This window comes from Scomber scombrus, chromosome 19 (assembly GCF_963691925.1).
Source record: "Scomber scombrus chromosome 19, fScoSco1.1, whole genome shotgun sequence".
NCBI classification, from domain to species: Eukaryota; Metazoa; Chordata; class Actinopteri; order Scombriformes; family Scombridae; genus Scomber; species Scomber scombrus.
In genome coordinates this window covers 8,868,018-8,879,080 of record NC_084988.1, presented here as the reverse complement: position 1 = coordinate 8,879,080, position 11,063 = coordinate 8,868,018, and the positions used below count along the sequence as shown (strand labels likewise).

The 11,063-nt window shown below is 40.0% G+C and overlaps 1 protein-coding gene across 1 annotated transcript in view; it reads left to right on the top strand.

The window, feature by feature from the left end:
- Positions 1-7,683: 7,683 nt before the first annotated feature.
- The window catches only part of fndc3ba (fibronectin type III domain containing 3Ba), a 97,354-nt gene continuing 93,974 nt past the window's right edge, over positions 7,684-11,063 (top strand). Inside the window, exon 1 of the mRNA XM_062439737.1 lies at positions 7,684-7,775. The gene's annotated coding sequence lies outside the window, so the exon portion shown is untranslated. The remainder of the gene's footprint in view (positions 7,776-11,063) is intronic.

The following is an 11,063-nucleotide window of genomic DNA, read 5'->3' as shown; positions in this document are numbered from 1 at the left end:
CACACATGTACGTCATCATTCCCTCCTTATGTACACACTGTGTACTGTAAGTGTGTTTGTCTGCTCATTAGAGTGTACTTTACTGACTTGGGAACTGTGTCCTGCCTTCATTTTTACTTTTTCAGTGCATGTTATAAATATGAATTTGTATCAGCTTCAAGTAAAACTTCAATCATGAAAACGAACCCCCACCCCCCACTGTTCTTAAAACAAGTTCACTTTGGAAATGTACACTGGACACTGTGATGTAATTGGGATTTTGGGAGTTTGTTTTCTCTTTTAAGTGGAGGAAAGCATTTGATGGCAGTTCATTTCATTGAGGGTTCTCAGACCCACATGTCTGGGACTGTGCCTGGCACACACACATGACGTGAGCAACTGTGTACTGAGTCAGTGTTCACTGGCGTCAATGTTGTCATGGCAAACAGAGACCAAAACAGGAAGTATCTGGTGAGTGTGTTGGTTGTTCTTTTGGCATGAAACACTTTCAGTAGATTCCCAGGCTCACCGCAGCCAACAATGCCAAGGACTATGGCATCTATTACCAGGTCTAATAGATGCCATAGTTTATTGCATGCATGTTTTACAATTCATAACTTGAGACTTTCCAAGTGGACCTTCCCTGGTGCTTTAGTTGGAGGGCATTCTGGTACTGCCTATTACATCAGTCAGCTAATGAGCTATGTATGAGTACCTCATCCTTCATCACTCATTTCTTCATCCAGCTTGCCACAGACTATCTCTCCCATGCTTTCTACCAATAAACCCAACGGGCAGTGGTCTGGATGTGGCACAAGAAGGTCATTATCACTAATATTATTTTCAAATTAGGAGCTAAAACCTCAGCCTTCTCAAATTATCAATAGCTTCTCCAGCAGTACTGAATACCATTAAAGTTCTGAGTCATTTTACTCACGCTGTAGATCTACATTTGAGAGTTTGATTGATGACATTTGGATTGGTTAATGATAAATTAATAGTTTTGGAGTGAGGACATTAAATGTCCTGGTTCCTACACTTGTTGCCAGTGCAGATTCACACATCCTCTTACATTATGTTAATTTGTTCATGCAACACTTAGAGTATAAGGTCACTGTTTTTCAAGTCTCTCTTAAAACAATAGTCAGGTGCCCAAATGAACAATGACACGTTCAAGTGGATATTTTTTTCAGTTGCAGTGTTTTTAGTGACAAATTCCCTCTTTTTGTTATGATCCTTCTACCACAGCTGAACAGGAAAACACAGTCCGTTGAGACTCAGAGTGAATTTTTTACTAAAATAACTGCAACTCTGCAAGATATCAACTTTATTTGACTAACTCAGATAAACTTTTAAGTGCAGTTTTTCTCAAAATGGATGATCCGTGGTTTTTATCCCCCATCACTTACATTGTAAGCATATTTGGAGGGGATCTCCGAATGTTCAGTGAAAAGTGAGCAAAACTGGTTTCAATGTTCATACGGTCACCTGACTGTTGTTGTAAGAAAGAATTGTGAACCTATCCTTTAAAACATAACAATGTTTCTTTGGAATGTAATTCTTGGAAAACCCAGGGTGACTGTAGGCTTGGGTTTCTACCGGGGGGTTATTGTTCTGAATACAAGGATTGTCCTGAGAATGGTGTAATAGTTGGCAAGTCACCATGTTGTGATTTGTACATGAGAAGTTTGCCTCCCACCGAAGGTCAGATTAGACTGATCATTGTTTGAAATGTCAATTTGCTTGTTTTCCACAAATGTCAGGGACAAAGCAATTAGGCTAACCGATCGCAGTCCCACTTCCTTGAGTCACCAACATTCCACCGCCATTATTGCCAACACCCACCACCCTATGGTGGTGTGACCTGGCCAGCGCGACGTCACCGGCTATGATGTCATGAAGGTGCTCTTTAAGTAGGAACACATGATCTCTTCTGAACATGGAGCTTTAGATAAAGCTGACTTGAAAAGAGCGAGGAGGCAACTGGAACCAATTCATCTCATCAAAGGGAGGCAGAGGGAGACAGAGAGATGTGTTTGGGCAGCCTTGAATCAGGCGGAGTGTCGTGCTTGTTCCAGACATACCAGTGATACCAGAGGCATGAGCTTTGGTTAAAGCTGCCTGGAAAAATCCTGAAAAGAGCGAGGAAACAACTGGAAATAATTCATCTTATCAAAGAGAGACACAGAGATGTCCGTGGGCACAGAAGTATTTGGAATCAGGTTTCCTGCTTGTTCCAGACATACCAGAGATACCACATACTGAATATGCCAAATGAAATACAAAATACCATTACCAAACATTTAAAGCCTCTGTGCGTAACATTTTTATGAGCATTCCTCAAATTTATTCTGATGGCATATGTTTTTGTTTGTAGAAAAATTAAGCAATCTTAATGAAAAGTGGTGCATTCACTGTTTTTATTTGCCCCTTAATCTCATTGTCTGCACTATCTTTGATATGATACTGCCACCAGATGGCCCCAAAGTCAGAAGATTTCAAATCCTGTACATTTTAATCAAAAATAACATTATACAAACATATTCATCACCATTTTTGTTTAGCAGATTTTACAGAAAGTGTCTATATGTGACCCCTTTATTCATATGAGGGTGTACCTTGCAACTCTCTGTCACTAATTGGCATACAGTGACACAACAGTAATTGAATTTGTGTAAATGCATGTGTGCATGTAAGCTTTTAAATTTGCTGTGTGAGGTAAGTATTACCTCAAAAATCCTCTGCTGTGCCAAAATGAGTCTGAAACTTTCCATGGAAAGGGATGACTACACTGGCCAAGTTTTATAGCCAGCTGATATCAGGGAAATGCAGTAAAAAAAAACATATGGGTCATACAAAACGCATCAGGCATGTCTTGGATTGCCAGTTTAGAGTTATTCAAATGTAATAAATATTTTTGTTTTAATTCTAACATTATGTGCTATGTGTGCACAGTGGCACAAACAAGGATAAAAGATTTTGTTTATGCAACTCATTTAGTTATTAATACTGAAGTGATCATTTGTAATTGTGTGTTTTTATGGGATTACAATGAAAGGGATATATCAGTTTTACTTTGTAAGAAACAACAGCTGCTGTTATCCAGCTTCTTTTGTTGTATTTAGGGTTTCCATACACATGTGCAGGCACATATAAGTGCCCATCCCTCCATATGACGTGCACAATGCACAAAGACATACACACACACACACACACACACACACACACACACACACACACACACACACACACACACACACACACACACACACACACACACACACACACACACACACACACACACACACACACACACACACACATTACAGAAGTAGGTGAAGTGTTTGATGGTCCAGCCAGCTGCCTCACAGAACTCAAGAAAAAGAGAGAAAGAAGTGGGTGAAGGGGTAGAGAGAGGTTGACAAAGAGACGAAGACAGAGAGAGAGAGAGAGCGAGAAAGAAAGAGAGGCATGTCTGCTCTTGTTGGTTAGCAAAGAGCTTTGGGTTGACTCCTTTGAACTCATGATGAGCCAAATTCCACCCTCACAGCTATGGGAGGAAGTACCTCACATGCACAAATGCACATACACATCATCCAGCTCCTCTCAGCTGCCAGACGCCCGTTATCATCTGTCACCTGGCGTCTCAGACCTGCATGTCAGCGAACATACTGTGTGCTCACGCATGCACATGTAGACAAAACATACACACATAAATGCATACATAAAGACACATGCATGCATTTGAGAGCAGACCAAGGGCATAATTAACAACTAGAAAACCACACCGAAGAGATGGCAGCCATCCAACAATCTCTTATCCCGCTTTCACTCCTTCGCTTTCTCCCTGTTATAAGAATATACAGTACATACTATCATATGGCTGGACACATTCCATTTACTTCAAAGACCTCGAGTGAACTGAGTGTGCATGATTACAGGGAGGGCTTATTTTAAAGAGCCTCAGAAAGAGAAAAAAATCAGAGAGGGAGAGACATGAAGAAAAAAGGGGGGAGAGCGAGAAAGCAGCTGGGTTGGTGGTAAACATCTGGTGGTTGTGGAGGCCTGGCCCTGACATACAGGGCCAAATCTGCTCCCTTCAGTCTTTCCTCATCCACTCTCTTCCACTGATCTAATCTACTGTAATGCGACTGGTTGTCTTGAAAGGTCCAATATGTCACTCAAGGTTGCCCGACATTGGCTTTGAGGCAGATTTATTTGGCTCAATAGTTGTTCATTTGTTTTAATTCATAGACAGTTGGTACATTACTCCCAATTGTACACTGTAAAAAACGTGGGAACATCAGGCCTTGTTGCACAATTTACGTCTCACTTGTTTATACGTTTCTAAGCCCTTCCCAAACTCATCTGCTTCTGTTTATCTACATTTTTCTTTTGTGTTTTTGTACAGATTCAATAGGGGACAATAACGTTGAAAGCAATGACTTTAATCAAGATTCACCTTATTGATTTATTATGTGAAACAGTTCTAAAATGTCATACCATTACTTGACTTTGAACAGCTGCATTTCCATAACAACTGTGCATCTGGTGATGTGATGTAATAGAGAGCATCAGAACAGCTACTAAATGGACCATGAGGTGAGTTAGTTTTGTCAGCTATAAATAATGTGCTGCATTCTCTTAATGACTTGCACATAAAAAGGCAAACTTTTCATAGGTAAATAGACTCTGACTTTAGATTAAATGGCAGAAAGTTGCTGCAATCAATAATTTTTCAGCAAGGTATCGGTGGTATTCTTGCTAGTTCCTGGAATAAAATGTAACATCAACAATAGCAGGTATTCCCAAACTTTGTACGACACTGTCTACATACAGTACAAATATTCTCCCATTGGTTATAAAACCAGAATTTTGGACCTTGAATGGGTATGAAAGGGTTAAGAAAATTAAGTAATTTTTAAAATAGGAACATATGATATACAGTGTGTTTCCAATTTTGTGCGCTGTTTTTGAAAGCTGAGTGAAATTCAGTAATCTTTCATCTCAACAAACTTTAAACATAATTGAAACAGTTTTTCAACAGATGGATGTCAAGACTTCACATGAGTATTCATTTAAACAACAGCAGCAAACAACCCTCAAACAGTTTAAATGTGATCGTGGTAATATTCAGTCATAGCTAAACAAGTTATTGGCAGTGGATGGTTGGGAGAACAGTTCTGTGAATTTTGTCTAGTGACGATGCCAAAATGCTGTCACACATGATGGAGATCTGTCCATTAAAGCAATCAAGATGTCTCTGGTGTTCTTGACTAGAGCTGCCAATGTGGAAAATCAATCATCAGTGAGCAGGACTGAATTACATTGACTGGATTTTTGGATCAATGTGATCAAGTATCTACCTTTCCTGTAAAGATGAGCCTAAGGATCCTAGCCACTTCATACACCTGCAGGTGATTTATTGATATCTACTGAGTCATTGTTGGTGACAGGGAAAAAAGACTCGATCCTGAAGTGAAATTACTGTTACACACCGAATAAAGCATAGCACAAATAATTTTATTGAAAATAATAGCTGATAAAAAAAAAAAGAAATTAAAAGAGAATTTTGAGAAATATGTTTGGACAAACTGTTTTGTACAGCTTAGATGAATTTACACTTAATATACTTTATCACTACATAAAAATACACATACTGAGATACAATATTTTATCACCTGCCCAGATTATATCACAAATGTGTGTATAGCTTTCAGATACAACCACCTGTAGTGTGTCTATGTGGAAGAAACAAAAATTAGGAACAAAGGACAAAAAATAATCAGACAATTAAACCTGATACAGTTTCTATATTTTGGAAGTAAATGTTTGTTTCAAAGGTACCAAAATGCATTTGTTTTCTGCAGTTAGGGGGCTCCACTGTCTGTCTGTGCCCCTTGTACAGCCTATAACATAGTTGTCTCTTTGGTGGGAGAGCATGATTTTTATGCTTACTGTATCAATTGAAGATGATTAGTGTTTATTACTGAACTGAACTGTTGAACTGAATTCCTCACAGGCACAGTGTTGTAGTCCAGGACCTTTTTTTTTTTACTGGCTTAGAATTACACCAGTGGCTGTTTTCTTAGTGCAGTTGCTGGAATGTGTGTGTGTGTGTGTGTGTGTGTGTGTGTGTGTGTGTGTGTGTGTTTGCCAGCAGAGAGAAATCTAGAACTCAGGGGCAATGAGTGTATTTGGCTGAGTCTACTTGCTTGAAAATACAGCAAAGAAAGAGGTTGATTACTGTCTGAGACAAACACATGCACGAGCAAACAGAACCCTGTTGTTAATTTAAAAGCTTGTTTTGCAGTCGGTGCAGTTATGCTAATGTAAAACAAAACAATCATCTGAAAAAGAGCGACAACAAAATGCAAAGATTCACTGTTATGCTGCTAACTTCTGGATGGAGTTCCCTTTAACAACTCTTCACAGTTAGAGTCCAGTATGAATTTAATCTCTTATAAGAGGAAAAAAATGCTTGATGTTGAATTGTTCTTGATCATATACCATCAGATCTGTAATTTAACTCCCATTTTGTTTTAAAGCTTGATGAAGGAAGAATAGTGGCCGCATTCATCAAATGGTGGCTGTGGGGGGGTTGTAATGAAACCATTCAAATTATGTGTTTGGCACTGAGACACTTGGCAAGTTAATGCTCTGATCCTGACATTAACTTGTCAGTGTTAATGTCTTAATTTCAAGCATCAGCACGCCCAAACATTCTCCTCCACAGATAACAGTGCTCTGTGTATACATACAACTGTGCTGTAATGCATGCGATTAAAGTTCAGATACAGTCTCTTCAGTATATCTTGCTTTGTGCTGCAGCATATGTGATGCCTTTTAATCACACTTTAAACACATATCTGTACCAAATTCAAAACCGATTTATCTTGATTATCTCTCTGTTTTTTTGGATTTTTTGTTTTTGTTTTTACTATAAATCAGGTCACTTTTACGTATTAGACCTGATGTAACCCTTGGACCAGTCAGCTGAGGGATGCCAGGTTTCATTGCAGCCACCAGAGGGACTTTGGCCTGTTGTCTAAGTTGTTTTGGAGACAAAGGTACAGAGCTTTGACCCACATGATTTTTTTTTGTGCATGGATTGTTTATGCAAGATTCAATTATATACCATCATTAGTTTCTGCTGCCTTTTTTCACAATATATATGCATGTTAATTTAGCACTTTTTTGTAAGAATGTATAAAATGGCTTTATTCGACCTTAAGTTGCTAAATGACCAATGGGAGCGGGGTGACACAGAGTCATTTCCTTTTAGGTTCAGGTTTAAAAATATTCCATGTCATCATTAAAGTTAAATGTCAACCAAACTCATCTGTATTGAGCTTTGCTTTTATTACAGAGCACTTCACACACATTTTCAGCCTGGCACAACCCTTGAAATCGTTAAGACACTACTGATCATAAACTGGATCATAAATAGTTTAGAAATGAAGGAACCACCTTTATCAATTGGTCGTCTTTACTGCTTGCAAAATACCTCCTCTGCTTTAAAAGTTCTTCAGGAATGACTGTAAACAAGCCTCTTGATAGCATCTGTCGCAAAGGTGAGCTGAATAAACTCTCCCCTCTGTTTTGGCTTTTGTAATGCGCAGCGTCTATTACGGTAAAAGGAGGCGGGCTCTGACCTCCATGTGCGTCGCGTTTTGATTGACATGGCGGAGTCTCCCAGTACGCGTCGAGCCGCGCCAGCAGACAGGCAAGACCCGACCCTGGGAATAAAAAAACGCGCAGCCCCGTCTGTTTGAAGATTATTTTATTGCAGCGAGGTGAGTTGTTTTTAAGCCTTCTTTAATCCACACTGTAAAGAACGAGAATGGAAGACGATGGAGTCGATGTTGAAAAAGTTTTATAAGTGCGTGTCTGTATCTCCCTGTGTGAATGTGTATGTGTGAGAGAGATAAAGAGAGAGAGTTTGGAGAGCTGAGCGCTGACGCCGGCAGTCTGGGCCACTTGGCCAGCGCAAAGGAAAAAGGAAAACTGCTTGACTGCTGTGTTGGAGGGGGTGAATCGAAACTTTTGGGCATTTCCCCCCCGTGTATTTTTTGAAACAACAAGGAAAAAAGCAAAAACAGCGGCAATTGTCACGGTAGCTCTCACAGTTTAGTGAATGTGCTGTGCTCAATCTGCTCTTTTTTGTGGTACCGATTTCTCAGCTTTCACGAAAGAATGTGTTTTTGTCTCCGAGGACTTCAGATGGAGTGAGTGCGCAACAGGAGAAAACCTTTTCTCTTGTGCTTATTTCTACAACAAATCGCAGCTGTTCCGTCGCGACTTGCGTTCTGGAAATAGTCGGATGCGCTGTAACTGCCTAAAATCAGGAAATGAGCACTTTTATAGTTGGAAAATAACTTGGAATGGAAGATGCTGAGGCAGTCAGATTTGACAGAGGGAGTTGCGAAATCATTGAATTGGCTCCATAGGGGGGATTAATGCATTGGATAACTGTTTAGTAAATGGTGAAGGGTTTGTGTTGTAACACGTTTCATAGAGTTTTGCGCCCTTGCAGAATGCAGGAAAAAGGCTTTTGAGCAGAAAAAATCTCAACTCCAGCATATCCTAGCATTCCTTCCAGCCAGTCAGTCTCTCTCTCTCTCTCTCTCTCTCTCTCTCTCTCTCTCTCTCTCTCTCTCTCTCTCTCTCTCTCTCTCTCTCTCTCTCTCCTCTCTCAGAAACGACTACGTGTCTGTTTGTGCAGAGAAGACCGATCTCTCTCTCAGCCTCTCTTAAGCAGACGTGGAAATCAAACATTGGTCTCCTCCTGGTTGAAACGATCGATTATCTGACTTCCACGTACCGAGTACACCGAATAAAAAAAAAAGCCCTTTCACTCATCAGAGAAGGGATGTGGCATCAGCAAGGGGTTGGAAAATCTTAAGATGCAGAAGATGACTTGTGATCCACATTTTTGGTTCTTGTGAGTCAGTTGGAAATAAATAAATAGCAGGACTCAGTGGTTAATTGTCATGTTGTCATGATTAGCGGTGGAGGGGGGGGGGGGGTTATAATTGGGATGTGATGTTCCCCTGCTGTGGGCTCTGGATCCAGTGGGCACGTTGGAGAATACAGGCTAGGGGGAAAAAATAACACATCACACACACGCTTACTTTTTTCAGGGGAGAGAGAAAGAGAAGGAGAAATCCGATCCCAAATACATGACGTCAGATGACATTCCTTTGGTGAAAGGCTGATGTGGCCATGCTTTTTTTTCTGCGAAAAACTGATATCCAACTTTTTTTGGTGTGTGTGTGTGTGTGTGTGTGTGTGTGTGTGTGTGTGTGTGTGTGTGTGTGTGTGTGTGTGTGTGTGTTGGGGATGAAGGGGGGAAAGGTGTGTTTAGGTTTAGGTGGTCTGCAAAGGAATTCTCCCTGTGGTGCATGAATGGGCAATTTATTTTCGCTTTCACAAGTCAGAGGCATCAAAAAGCCTGAACATCCAAAATTCAGGATATGGACTGTTTTTAGTTAATTAATCTTTGAAAGTTTATAGATCAATTTTGTGTAGTTGTTCTAAAATGTCCAAATCTGACCCTAAACCAGATTTCAGTCACTTAGGATTTCAGATTTGGGAATACTCTGCACTGTGGCCCCAGAATGTGTCTTTGTGTTTCTTTTATCTCCAAGTGCTCAGCCAATCACCAACCTGAGTAAAAAGTCCATATTTTCAAAGCAATAAGTGTGTTTTTGCATGGGTTTAGTGTTACACCCATATCCTTTATTAACAAGATGAATAAGGTTTATATCACAGTGCAGTGTTCTCTGCAAGTTAAGCCTCTTTGGCTTCAACATTTATACACAATAAGAATGTAAACAAAGCTCATAGGCCGGTATTCGAAAAGTTATGAAAGCGCTCCCTTGTTGTATGCTGAACTCGCTGAATAAATAGGAATAGTTCAATTTCATTTCATTGGTTTTAAATTAAAGTTATTTTATTTCTTTTTGAATGTTCTGTCTCTGTGTGGTTTGCTTTTTGTGGAGAGCTTGGAATGTGTTTCTAGAGGATGTATAACAGCGTAATGCAAGCAGGGATTTGTTCTCACTCTGATGCAATTGCAAGCAAGTGATCTTTCCCGCCGGTTTAGTATGTCATTTGAAAAATTCCCCTTTTCTGCCTTTAAAAAAAGAAAGAACAAAGAATTGTGACTTAAATTTGAGTACACTGTCATTATATAACAGAGCTGAAAGGACAGTGTTTAGACTGGAGTCTGGTTGAAGGAGAGTAGCCATTGTTGCTTTGGCCTTTCTCTGCTTTTCACATGAAAAGGCAAAGGGGTTGAATAATGCTTTATATAAGTTAACGACCTGTGTACTGAAACCACATAGCTTTGTCACACAGGTGATAGTGTCAATCAATTTATGGGTTTGCTTTATTCCAGGTACATGCCTGTATCAGGGCAGCCTAAAGAGTGCCAGCAAGTTAAAATACATCATTTGAAGGTTCATTTTACTGGGATTTGTGCCAAATTAAGACTTACCTGTTTTCTTTTCCAGAAAAGAAACCATATGAATGACATACAGTAACCTACGTTTGATTGACTGTGTGTGTGTGTTTTAGTGGCAAGTGTAAGACAGTTTGCCTTTAATATTCTAAGGCCGGTTATTCTAAGCGCAATGAGGAAGTTGTTCCCATGTTTCATGAAGACTCGTGATGCCAAGAGCATCTGTCTCTGTCTAATCTCAGGCAAAATCTGGGTTCTCTGCTCTCCACCTGCACCAGTATGTGGTTCGCTGTTGGTCCAATAAAATCTTCAGGTAGGTTGAAATGGGGTCACGAAAAGGGCAGGATGATGCTAGCCATTGTGTGTGTGTGCGCATGTGTGTCTGACTGGTAACCTAGAACATGTTATCCAAGGAGTAGTGTTACTGAACAGTACTTGTGTGTCAGGAACAGAAACTGTAATGGCTATAGAGTTACGCATACAAGACAATGCAGCCCTGGGAAGTGTGTGTGTGAGCATGTGAAAGAGAGACGAAGAACAAGAGAAGAGCTTCATATAGACCTCACTATTTGCTTCCTGTTAGGTTGGTTTTCCAGAGATTAGCCTATTTAAGTGTTGT